This window comes from Cygnus atratus, chromosome 9 (genome assembly GCF_013377495.2).
Source record: "Cygnus atratus isolate AKBS03 ecotype Queensland, Australia chromosome 9, CAtr_DNAZoo_HiC_assembly, whole genome shotgun sequence".
Classification (NCBI taxonomy): Eukaryota; Metazoa; Chordata; class Aves; order Anseriformes; family Anatidae; genus Cygnus; species Cygnus atratus.
The window spans coordinates 22,687,469-22,699,521 of NC_066370.1; positions in this window are offsets into that span (position 1 = coordinate 22,687,469).

The window sequence follows — 12,053 nt, forward strand, 5'->3', positions numbered from 1 at the left end:
AAACAAGCACTTATACTGGAATATTTGTCAGAAGAAAAATCCTAATCCCTTATCTCAGCTTTTCTTGTTCTTCATCCCGAGACAGTTGAAGAACTTTAGCACTGTAGTATCCTAATGCGAGGGTTTGGCAGTGCTCAGCTGGGGAGCAGTAATCGTGTTTCATTTCTTTATCTCACTACTAGAAGGCAGCAATTCTGGCACTTCTGCACAGCACCATATGATGGCAATCAGCAAATGACTGTGGAGGGGGAAACAGGAAATTCCCCACACCCTTACACACTACAATTTTTAACAATATGGCTTTAATGAAAATTTATACTGTTTTATGATCTGCGTTGGATTTAAAATGTCAAAACTAAGATACTTCTTAAATTATGGGTTTGAATCAATGACAGATCATTCACAGGAGATGCAAATGGCTGCCATAAAAAGCAGAGAAATTACTGTTATTTTTAATGATTACACAATCGGTATTTTTGTCGGCGTGTCTTCAGAAATGAATTATGGAGAGTCTCTGGTAATGACAGGCATTTAGGGAACTATGTAGGGCTAATGTGTCTCATCACAGATAGATTCAGATAGATGAATGTCTCTAACATTGCGTGGTTGTTCTGAAGGATTGGGGCAATGCTGGTCATTTCCTTCCTGCCATACCTTCCTTCTCCAAAATGCTAAATTTCCGTGTTCTTCACAAAGAAGAGTGAAGCACTCTGACAGATGCAAGTGCGGCTCAGGATGATGATCAGACACCACACTTCTGGGTGGAAAATAACAGGCAGATGGTACAGTTGGTCCATCTCCTCTTGTATCTGTGAGCAGAGCCTTTTGGGATGCTGACCAGTGTCAGAAAACTGGAGTCAGAACACGGTAAATATGTAAACTTCAGGGAGTAATGAAAGCAAGGAGCTACGTGAGGAACGTAATGCCAGTAATTGGACCTTAACAGCAGTTCTGTACCAAACAAGAACTGAACAAGCCCTAATGGGTAGCACAAAAGCAGTCAACTTTACATCAACTTGAGAGATGTGCAACAGTAGTTTGGCTATAATACATGTTATATGTTTAGATTTTCTTGTTCAAATAAATATCAAGGGCAGGGCAGGGCAGTTTAATTGGTAAGTAAAATGGAATTTTTAATGTTCTGTGACATTACATTTCACTATGGTATTTTGTAATGCCAAGGAAATTTAATAACTGATGAAAAAACAAAGTTCACAGTAATGTTTACTTTTAAGTAAGTTTTCTTCTCCTTCGAGTGGTTTCTGTGGGGAACACTGAAAAAGCCTACCAGATCACAAAGTGGGAAATGGGGTAATCACATAAAGGTAAACGGATATAATTTCCTGAAATTACAATCTGATCATTAATAGTTAAGTACTGCTTTTATTCATTTAATGCTAAAATGATAAGAAATTTTGAAGTTCAGAATAATATAAAAAAGATATTTCTCTTGCAGCTTATTCTTTGTCCATACAATAACTGTCTGCTTGTTCATCTTAATACAACTATCAAGAAGATGTATTTGAACTCTGTATTGATTAATTCATGCACACTGTGACTTGATATCTAATTCTTTCTTTTGTCAGCTTGCTGGAATTGGAAGAAAATGTCTGATCTTATTCCTCTGCTGTAATGACTTTTCTGTGAATTTTTTAACAATGAGATCTTCACTTGTATATACTTGCAGCACTAATGTTTTAGTCTGTAACTCTGGTGTGCCAGCAGAGATGATTAAATTCTACTGCTTTTGCTTTTTGGGACAAAACAGAACCCCAGTGAAGCTCTTTTACAGTGAAACTTCTTCTTTTTCTTTCTTTCTTTTGTTCTTAATACCACAGCTGTTTTGTGCTTTCATGTTTATTTTTTGATTTTTTTTAGACACCACATGAATCTATTTCTTCTTTATTTGTGGTATTGTCAGCAATTTCCTGATAGATCTTCTGTCTTGTCTTTTCTCAATAATGATCCAATAATTAGACCACAAAATTTACACTATAAAGAGATCTGTGTTTATAGGCAAATATCTTAACGTATGCTATTTGCTTGGGATAAAATTTCTGGTGGGGCCATGACCAAGGCTGTAATTTTAACACAGATGTGGCTAGCAGCCACCCTCTATACTGACCTTATTTAGCCATGAGTAAGTACTTTTTTTGTGGGCTCTGCTAGGATTTTACTCAGAGAGAGGGTTCATTTGTAGGGTACTGGTGATTAGAATGATGATGTTCAATTACGGCATTCTGTAAATAGTTTTCTGTGAAGAGCAATGAATCTAAGATATCTATCCAGTAAATGCTTTTGGCATCTATAGCAGTATTTAGGCAGAACTGAAATGCCTAAGTTCAAAATAATAATTAAAAAAACACTCAAAAAATTAATAGTTAACTTTGATACTAAAGTTCTCAGTTCAGCCTGTGCTTGGGGGTGTCCCAGTCCGATTAGCTTGATGTTCATTATCAGGTTAACATAACTGGGATCCAAAAATTTCCTTGGCTGAATCTCTTATTCATTATTAAAGCAGGCACAGTTAGACAAACATAAAGCTGGTCACTTAAAAAGAGGCCACCGCTGACAGTTCAGAACAAAGCACAGAAACAGAGCCTTAAGGAGACTGGGGAAAAGCCACACACCAATAGGAGAATGCAAAATGTTTTTATCTGAATTGCTAATTATGGAAAGGAAGAGCTCTTAGGAAGGGGAAGATGTTCATTTGAGATCTCCTTGACTGAAATTATCAAAGGACATTCTTCCCCCTTTTTTGGAGGGATGTAAAACAGAGAATTTTTAAAGGTGGATATATTTACACTTCAGTTCTTAAAATGAGAAGAAATTCTTGTATAGAATGAAAGAATTCACATAATTGTTGCTTTAGATCAGCTGCCTGAGATGCTCACCTCTCCCATGAATTGTGCACTGCATTTAGATAGCTTATCCAGGGAGAGAGATACCACTCTGGGAGCCTAAAGGGAGCTAAGCATATCTGTTATTAAATTGATAGAAGGGAGAAAATGTTCCAAAGTTTATATCTTGCAAACCTGTAGAGAACTAATACGAGTAATTTCTCTAGGCTTTCTGATTGCTGAAGGCTGGCTGCAAACAAGTCAAGAATTAATTACAGAACTAGGAAAGTAGCAAGGATTTATTTTTATTTTTTTATTTTTTTGGTAATGGAAAGTTTCCCAGCAACTTAAACACAGGAATCAGGCCAGTTCTTTCTTTAATATAGCAAAGGCTTTGGCAATGCAAAAATCGGTATCTCAATGCAGAATTTTTGCTCCATCACCTTTCCTGTCCCACCTACCACTAGTAGCAATGTCAATGACTGGTCATATTTGTCTGTTGATCACAACACTTTCTCTACAGCTTGTTAAAAGTTATTCAGCAAGTTAGAAATGATAGCAATATGACCTAAGATACATTTGGTCCTAAGAGCTCATGTCCCTACAAGCCCAGAAAAACAGGATCTGGGGTTTTGATTTTGCCCATTTCAATATGCTACTGCAGGGACTGTGCAGTGAAAGGGCTATAATACATGCAGACCCAAGCATCCTTATCGACATTTTGCACACAGTGTACTGAACACATTGGAACTGAAATAAGTGGATAGTAAAAGCCTAGCAAAAGTTTGCGAGACTACAGTCTTGTAAAAGACAAAAGTCTATAAAAATTGCAAGACTGTAAACTTTTGCAAGACTGCATTATCTTAAACATTATATTAAAAACCTTCTTTTCTGGAGAAGCATTTCTCACTTTACAGACCTGCTAAATAAGATATATTTTCTTAAAATTGTAACCAATGACAGTGTAAGTTCTTTAAAAGATGATATGTTGGCGTTCTGGCTGTAAAACTTTACTGTGATCTGCATTCCTCTGTGTCTTATTCCTTCACTTTTTTATATGTATGAAAAAATGGAGCTATTTCTACTAGGGCTAAGGGAAATAACTTGGTATTGCTGTTAAAACCAGTCATTATTCATGTATATACAGCTCACTTAATGTTTCTCATATCCAATTTTTGAATAAAATATTGATGATGACATAGAAATACCTTGGCAAGACTTTGAGGAAGCTCTACAAAACTATTACAGAAATAAATTACAAAACTGAGGTGCATTCAGTAACTGTGTCAAGTGAAACTCAATATATAAAGTTCAGTTGATGATTTTGTAGTTTGAATCCTTCTAGGAAGTTCTTGTAAACAAAATTCATCTTAGACAAGGTATCTCTTGATTTCTGGTTTTGCTCATTGCAGAACTGAGAGAAATTAAGTTGCTCCAGTTGTGAAATTTGGAGGAAAATGTTATTAATCACTTCAAACATCCAAATTGCGCAGTTCAGTTTAGGTAAACACTGCCGTAAAACAGATAAGATCTTATCATCTTATCTTGTAACAGAGAAAAGAAAGCTCTCCTACCAATACCCTCTGGAGCCCTCTGCTGAAAGTTGCATTGGTTTCAGGCTGTGGAAATTTGGTGTGAGTGGGCTGTGATGGCAGCTCTGAACTCACGAGGTGGACCTGTATTAATGACTACTTAAAAAACATGTAGATCAGTAACTGAGGAGAAGGAGATAACCAAATTCACTCTGTCCTTTCTTAAGAAACCCAATTGCCAATGCTGTGTCTAGCCAGAAAAGGAAAAAAAAAAAAAAGCTGTTCATCTTGTTTGAATACAGTTCTTACATGGTAGTAGTAGTCTTCAGGCAGCCTGGCTGTATCTCATGATGCACACACCCGGAAAAATCATTTGTTGGTATGAGTGTGACAGCAAACCCCATTCAACTACTGGTATCACTGGGTTTATCTTGCCGTCTGTTCTGCCCACCCACTCTCCACTGAAACGCCTTTAGGAAAAGGCCTTTTCCATCCACCCTCCTCGGAAGTTCGGGCCTAAGAGAGAATTTTCCTCTATGACTGAAGATTTCAAGTGAAAGGGGAGGGCCGTGATTCTAGGCAGAGGTGGAAACTTCAGGGGGGCTGAAATTTGGAAATCCTTCAAGGCGATGATTGCCAACTTGTCTCACCATGTGTTCAGCAAGTAACTCTTGATTCTCCCACTATAATATCAACATACAAATGAGAAGCTATGCTTGCACTCTCCTACGGCTTGAGAGAAAAAAATGCTGTTTTTATTTGTCATAGTTGAATATGCCTGAATACTTTGATATTCGTATATGAAAAAGAAGATCGTTTAAACCCCCAGACAAACAAATGAGTAGATAAAGGAAAACAGTTGTGTTGTCTTTGGCTATGAAACAGCAACTAAACGGTTAAGCCTTTATAATTTCTTAAGCCATCCATAACTTAATTTGCCTTCTAAAGAAACTGTTTTGGCTGCTGTTTTCATTCTTCTGATCTTTTATTTTATTAATATACATATATTTTTTATTTTCTTAGGGCCTTGCAATGAAAGCTACTTTAATCTTTGTAGATAAATCTTCAGGTTTGTGGATTTTTTTTCCTCTTAAGACCTTAGCTGTCTTAAGTCTTTCCATTTCATCATGTTTAAATATTTTAGACAATTTGAAGCCCTATTTATAAATGGATATGATTAAGATTAGACTAATAAGTGCTAATCTTTCCCTCCAACCAGGGAGATAAAGCCTGTCTTAAACCTGGATGGCTTAAGACAAGTTAATTTTTTTTTTATCCTTACAAAGTGAACAAATAAAACACTATCCAGCAGCTGTATTCACAGGAAGCACTGAAGATAATCCCTTCCATTTATTATTGCAAAGTGCTTTTCTTTTTAGGTATCAGACTGCTTTACTTTCAAATGTGTAGGCTGCAGATTACAGAGCTGCCTGAATCTTGGTAATGAAACCTGAAGCTCACCTGGTCTCACATCAAACCCAAAGCATTGCTCTGTTTTTTATACTTTTGATTGAATTTTGGGTGAAGCAAGGCCAATAATAGCACTAGTGTCTTCTTCTCTGAGGCATTTATATGCATAAATTAATTATCTAGTCTGCTCACCACTCCTCAAGGTGAATGATATCTCCTTTTGTCACGTAAATTCAGATGCTTTGATGTGCATCCCTCTGTGCCGTTTTGAGTTCAGTTCTGAATGCGCTTAGCTGAGCCCAAGGTTTTTAATTGAACAAGGAGCTCTGCCTAAGCAAGGTAATCCTAATTTATGAAGAATGGTAAAAAATTATTGTACATGACAATGTAGCCCTGGAGTTCTGGGAAGTCTGAAGGACAGTTTTGACAGTAAACCAAACACGTAATAGAGTCTTTGATCTCAGGGTTTTTACTGAATGACAAGCTGAAATACTGGAATGAGTATTTTATGACAAGGAGTGTAAGTTTCAGCACACAGACCACAGTGGTCAAGTAAGCTCCCTGGATAACTGGCATGTTTCCCCCACCATCCTCCTTGCATGTGCACCCTACTTGGGTTGGACTTCCCAGCAGACTTAACCAGCCCTTGCCCATCAAGCAAAGGGCTTGCTGTTCTGGGGTCAGCCGGCATTTAAATAGCTTTAATAGTCCTTAAATGGGATCTGATGTGATGAAAAGTATAACGTGCTTCACAGCTGGTTGGTTGGCATCTTTCATTCCGTGCATCCATCTGCAGCCCAAAATGGTGGAGTGGTGGAGGAAGGGGAAAATAAGGTTCTTGCTGTATGACAAAGTGGAGCAAGTAATTCACAACTCGTAACTAACCCCGTCTCCTCTTGAAGACTGAAAATACTCTGCTTTTATTGGAAGTGTATTAGTAGTGCATGGTCAGGTAAATAAAACAATATTATTTCTATTTCTTGCCTGGTCATGAGACCAAGATGTTCCAGAGCAAATTTAAAGTTCATTTCCTGCAAATATTGGTCTATGAGATTTTAAAACTAGCTTTTGGTTCATGAAACTGGGATTTGAACTACAAGAATGCTTGTGGAAAGGGATCTTCAGAAAAAAAAAAAGAAAAAAAAAAAAGGTATTTTCTTCATTTTCAGTATTAACCTAACTTATTGCTCCCCAGCACAGCAGGCCTGAAATCTTGGGTCTGGGACCTTGCCTTCACAGAAGGCAGTGTCTCCTATCTTTTTACCAGTCTCTGCTGTAGGAACATGGTGCTACACAGGCGGGATGAGGAGGGGACCTTTCCTGGAGCGGAGCCTCCTCTCCTCCTCCGGCAGCTCCCCCCTGCAGCCCACCTCTCCATACTGGCGTGCAGCTGCACGCAGTGACTCATCTCCTCTGAGAACGGCAGGAGGCTGGGTGGAAGTAAAGTCGGACAAATCAAGCCTGAGGGCCACAAACCATTTAACATTCATCTGTCTCAGGGGTTGAGCCTTATTCATGGTATGGAAATGTGGTCAGACAATGTGACGCAGAGAGCTGACTCGGAAGGCCCAAATAACTGGTTTTCAACAATGTAAGATGCCCAGTACTGAACTGAACAGACTTCCTTACTTTACCATGTGTCTTCCAGCTCTTTCTACCTCTGTAATGAGAGTGCTAAGTCCTATGTACCTTACCTAAAGCTACAGGGGAAATCCATTAAAAAATGACTTCAGTTTCAGAGTTCCTCAGTCATGATCCAGTGAAAGCTGCTTCCAATTATTCCACAACGGGAATAAACGTTATTTGATTTTGTTTGAAACTGAAATAAATTTAAGGGATTGCAAATCAAAATAGGAATGTGGGTTGGTACCAAAGCCTGAATGGCAATCTTGGTAAGATTATTTTGCCTCTGTGCTCAGGTGTTCTTTCTAACTGTGTCTTTAAATAAAGAGTTTCAAATATACTGTCCCAAAATATTTTAATATGGATAGAATAGACAAAACCTACAAAGTTATCAAATCTGGTTTTGCTTGTTGAGAAGATTGGTATGGGTACAAAGGTAGATAATGGCAACACGCAAAGCCTTAAGAAACTCAGAAGGTTTATAACTTATAGCACAACTCCACCAGATGGATTTTAGTTGAATTTCAGTTGTTTTTTTGTCCTTATAAACTTTATGTTTAGTTCCAAAAAAAGTGACTTTGAGAGAAACTATGCATCCACTCCTTTATTCTATGTGATCTGCATTTGTGAAAGTTGAATGCAAAAATATGAAATGATGTTTGAGTATGAAAATCAGATCTAAGTATATAAAACAAAGTATAGAACTGAACACCGGGGAAGACACATAAAATGGCTGAAATGTAAATAATCTAATTATAAATATGTTGATGTGTAGAATGCCAGCATCAAATTCTGCATTACTTCATCTCCCAACTATGTAAATCTAATGGTCCAAGTCTCATACAAAACAGGCTCTTGATACTCTTCCAGCTAAAGTACTTCATCCAAAGCCCACAAAGTCAGTATGAATCATTTAAATTTTGGAAATCAAATGCCAATTTTTCTGCAGAAAGTTATCTTACATATAAACTGAAAGTTTTGCATTTTTCTGAGTGGAAACTTTGAAATCAAAAGTAGTCTTGAGCATTGTAACAGTGATTCAGACATAATTCATCTAGAGTAATATTAAGTGTTTCATGTACAGGCTACTGAAAGACATCATTACAGAAGATGTGAAGAACTGTATTTAGGTGGCTACTTAGGATTTTCCTACAGGAAATAACATGTTTAAATGCTACAAATGTGCTCCAAATACGGTCCAGAATACACATCAGCTATTGCTAATGATATATATTGCACTGGAAACTCCTGCTCTGTGCAGTCATAACAGAGCCTAAACTGGTTACAGTTTGCATAGTTTGAAATTATTTTATTAAAATGAATATCAATTTATTTGTACATTTTCATCAAAACATCCACAGTGAAACAGAAAACACCTCCAAATTTGTTTCAAAGAAGAGAGTATTAGGACATATTTTTAAATTTACACATATTATGCAAACTATGATTCCTTCTCAAGAACAAAAAATCCATATGTGTTTCCACAGGCTCTCAACACAAATTGCCTGTCACAGTAAAATCTTGAAAACTGTACTGTAACCAAGATGATGAAGGAAAATTACTGCCAGACAGATTATACAGTCAAGAAAAACTGTGTAACTTATTTTGTGCCTCCTAGCTTGACTACATATGGGACAAATGCAAATTCTCCAGATGAAGTACAGCTCAGTGTACATAAATTTCAACCAGATAGTAGTTTGCACTTATTAAAGCTTGGCTTGGATCATAAACAGAGTGGTTTTTTTTTTTCCTGAAATGCCAGCTTTTCTGTAAAGACTGTTTTTTTTCCCCTAAAGGAGCATCCATTATAAATAATGGTCTAGCCACCAATATTGGAAGGGCTAGACTCAAAGCAAATAAACTGGAAGACATGATTGATTAAAACATGATTATCCTGTCATATATTCTAGGTATCCTTGGAGGGGATGGTTTGGGGGTTATTGCTTACTGGCAGATACATAAATTCCTGGTCTGGAATATGCAAGACGTGATGTCAGGGCTGCACTGATCTACGGGATGTGTGCGCGTAGACAGAACTTTTCCCAAAAATTAAATGTCTCAAGCAAGCCCTATAGCTGTCTGGGTCCTGCTAATGGGACAACTTGTATGAAAAGTTCTTAGAAGCTCTAGGTTGATTTAGATTTAGCTGCTTAAAGTACGGAGCTAATCAGCAGGAAGTGTATATCGATTCTTCTAGAGAGACAGTTCTAAATAAACAATAATTTTGAATGAAAATATGGAAGAGCCCACATTCAAACATAAATGAGGCATATTTTGTTGCGGCCTAGGGTATCACGGTTGGAATGAGATGGGAACACTTGTGGCAGAAACAGCATGGATGTTGTGGAGAGGATGCGGCCTCCTCTTGCAGCACAGCCATGTATCCCTGCCCCAGGGAAAGTCTGTGTCAGATACAATTTGAGGTAATTCCAGTGCTGCCAAGCTTTTTAGGGTACCTAAAGTTATCACTTCTGCTTGGAGGAAGGTAGTTAATACAAATATTACCTCATTCAGTGGTGTAAAAAACACCTGCCACATATTGTTGTTTTTACTGAATAGAAACCTCTGCACTTCTTGTGGGGAAAAAATGTGAAGAAAGTATGTCCTGAAAACTTGAAAAGTCAGAGGATAGAAGTGCTGTAAAAGTATTATTGTGGCTCAGGGTTCTTGCTGGGCCTTGCTTTTGACTCCTGGGCCTGGTGTCTGCTGTGTGTGCCAACACCGGCACTGGGTTTACTTGATATGAGAGGACTCTGAGGGCCAAATTTAAGTCCACACATGTGGGAAACTGAGAGGCCCAGACATCTAGGTTGTAATTGAGGAGACATTTCGTCTCAGAAAGAGCAGTCAGGCATTGGAACAGGTTGCCCAGGCAGATGGTGGAGTCACCGTCCCTGTGGGTATTCAAGTAAAGGTTGGATGCGGTGCTTACGGACACTGTTTAGTGGGTGATATTGGTAATAGGGTGATGGTTGGACCAGCTGATCTTGGAGGTCTTTTCCAACCTTAATGATTCTATGATTCTATGATCTGTGTCACAAGGCCTGGGCGCTGCTCTTCAGCGGCTGGAGCTTCCAACTCTGGAGTCCCCCATAGAAACAGCAGCAGGGCTGGATGGCGCAGGCTGCGGACGGGTGGCTGACAAATAGGGGAGCTCACAGCGCTGGCCCTGGGTGTGACTTTATCTAAAACCCAACGTGTCCCCGCCTGTAATGGCAGAGGACCAGGGCCCCACAGCCCTTCCCCGGCCCCTGACGAGGGGCGGACACCTTCCCCTCAGCGCGGCCCCGCCTGCCCCCCCCTGCAGGCAGTAGGCTCTCCCCGCTATCCCCTTCAGCCCCGGCGCCGAATGGACTCTCCTTCTCCGCGCGTCCCGCTGCCAGGGCAACGGCGACGGGGCCGGGACTGGGCCGGGCCGGGCCGGGCCGGGCGGGCCGCCGGGGGTCGGTGGGGCGGGAGCTGGGGCCGGGGAGCCCAGCCCGTGTCGAGGCAGGGCCCTGTGCCCTGGCCGTGGGTCAGGGCTGCGGCTGTTTGCTCCTGCCTTGCTTCGGGCTTCGGGGGGTGGGACGACAAACAAACCCCAGAGCCACCGGTAGCGAAATAAACGAGCAAAGAAAGAGGGCCGCTGTTTTGGTAACAGGTTTGGTAACAGCCTCGCCTGGCAGAGCCTCCAGTCTGGTCAAGGCAAGTGCTGCCCTCGATCCCCTCATTCACCCATGCTGTCCCCACTCAGCAAGGACCCCACAGGGCCCTTCCTGGGGCTCTGTGACACTGATGAGAAGGTGGTTATCATGAAATGTCCTCGTGCATTTTTTTGAGAAGACTGCATGGAGAGACTGTTCTGTTAGCATGGTCTGTATTTGGAATTAGAATAAAGTTGAAGTCTTAGTTCTGTGTTTAAACGGTGAAGATATACCACAGGTGGTATTCGCTTCTCAGGTGTTCGCTTCTCAGTCCCTGTGATATCTTTCCAGTGTGTGATAACATTAACTTCAAAGGGGTGGCTGACAAGTGATGCTAGACAAAATCTTGGTTACATTAAGAATTCTTCAAAATAAATGAAGAATAACGAAGTTTGAATTATTGGTAAGTGGCCAGGACTCAGTCTAGCATGAAATCCATGTTCATGGGTATGATAATTAGATGCAAGTCATTACATATACTGTATATATGTAAAATCCTCATGGATTTTATGGGTTTATTGATAGGAGAAAGCTGTAGGAATTTTGTCAGCTCTAGTAAAACTCATGTACTCTGAAATAAACTACAGTAATCTTTAGCTGTTTTAAGTTATAAAGCTATCATTTGATTAGGAAGAAATTTGAGCTAAGCTGAGATACAGGGTAGATGGTGTTTGTGTTCATTTAGCTTTGCAGACTTAAGCTTCATTTAGCAGAAGCACCAGTTTTTGCTTTCTTCAGTTGCAGTGCATATCAATTAGCAGCACTGAGGAATCTGCTAGAACGATGAAATTTGAGTACCGGAGTGTGTAGGAGAGCAGGCAGAAAGGATGTGGATATTTACTGCTTGATTTATCTGCATCGATGAGTTGCTTTACTCTCTGCCTCGCTAAAAAAGTGTTTTATGTGTTGGAAAGAGAAAGGATCCATAGGCAGGCAACAACCTCTCGGAAAAAGTGAACTCTCAT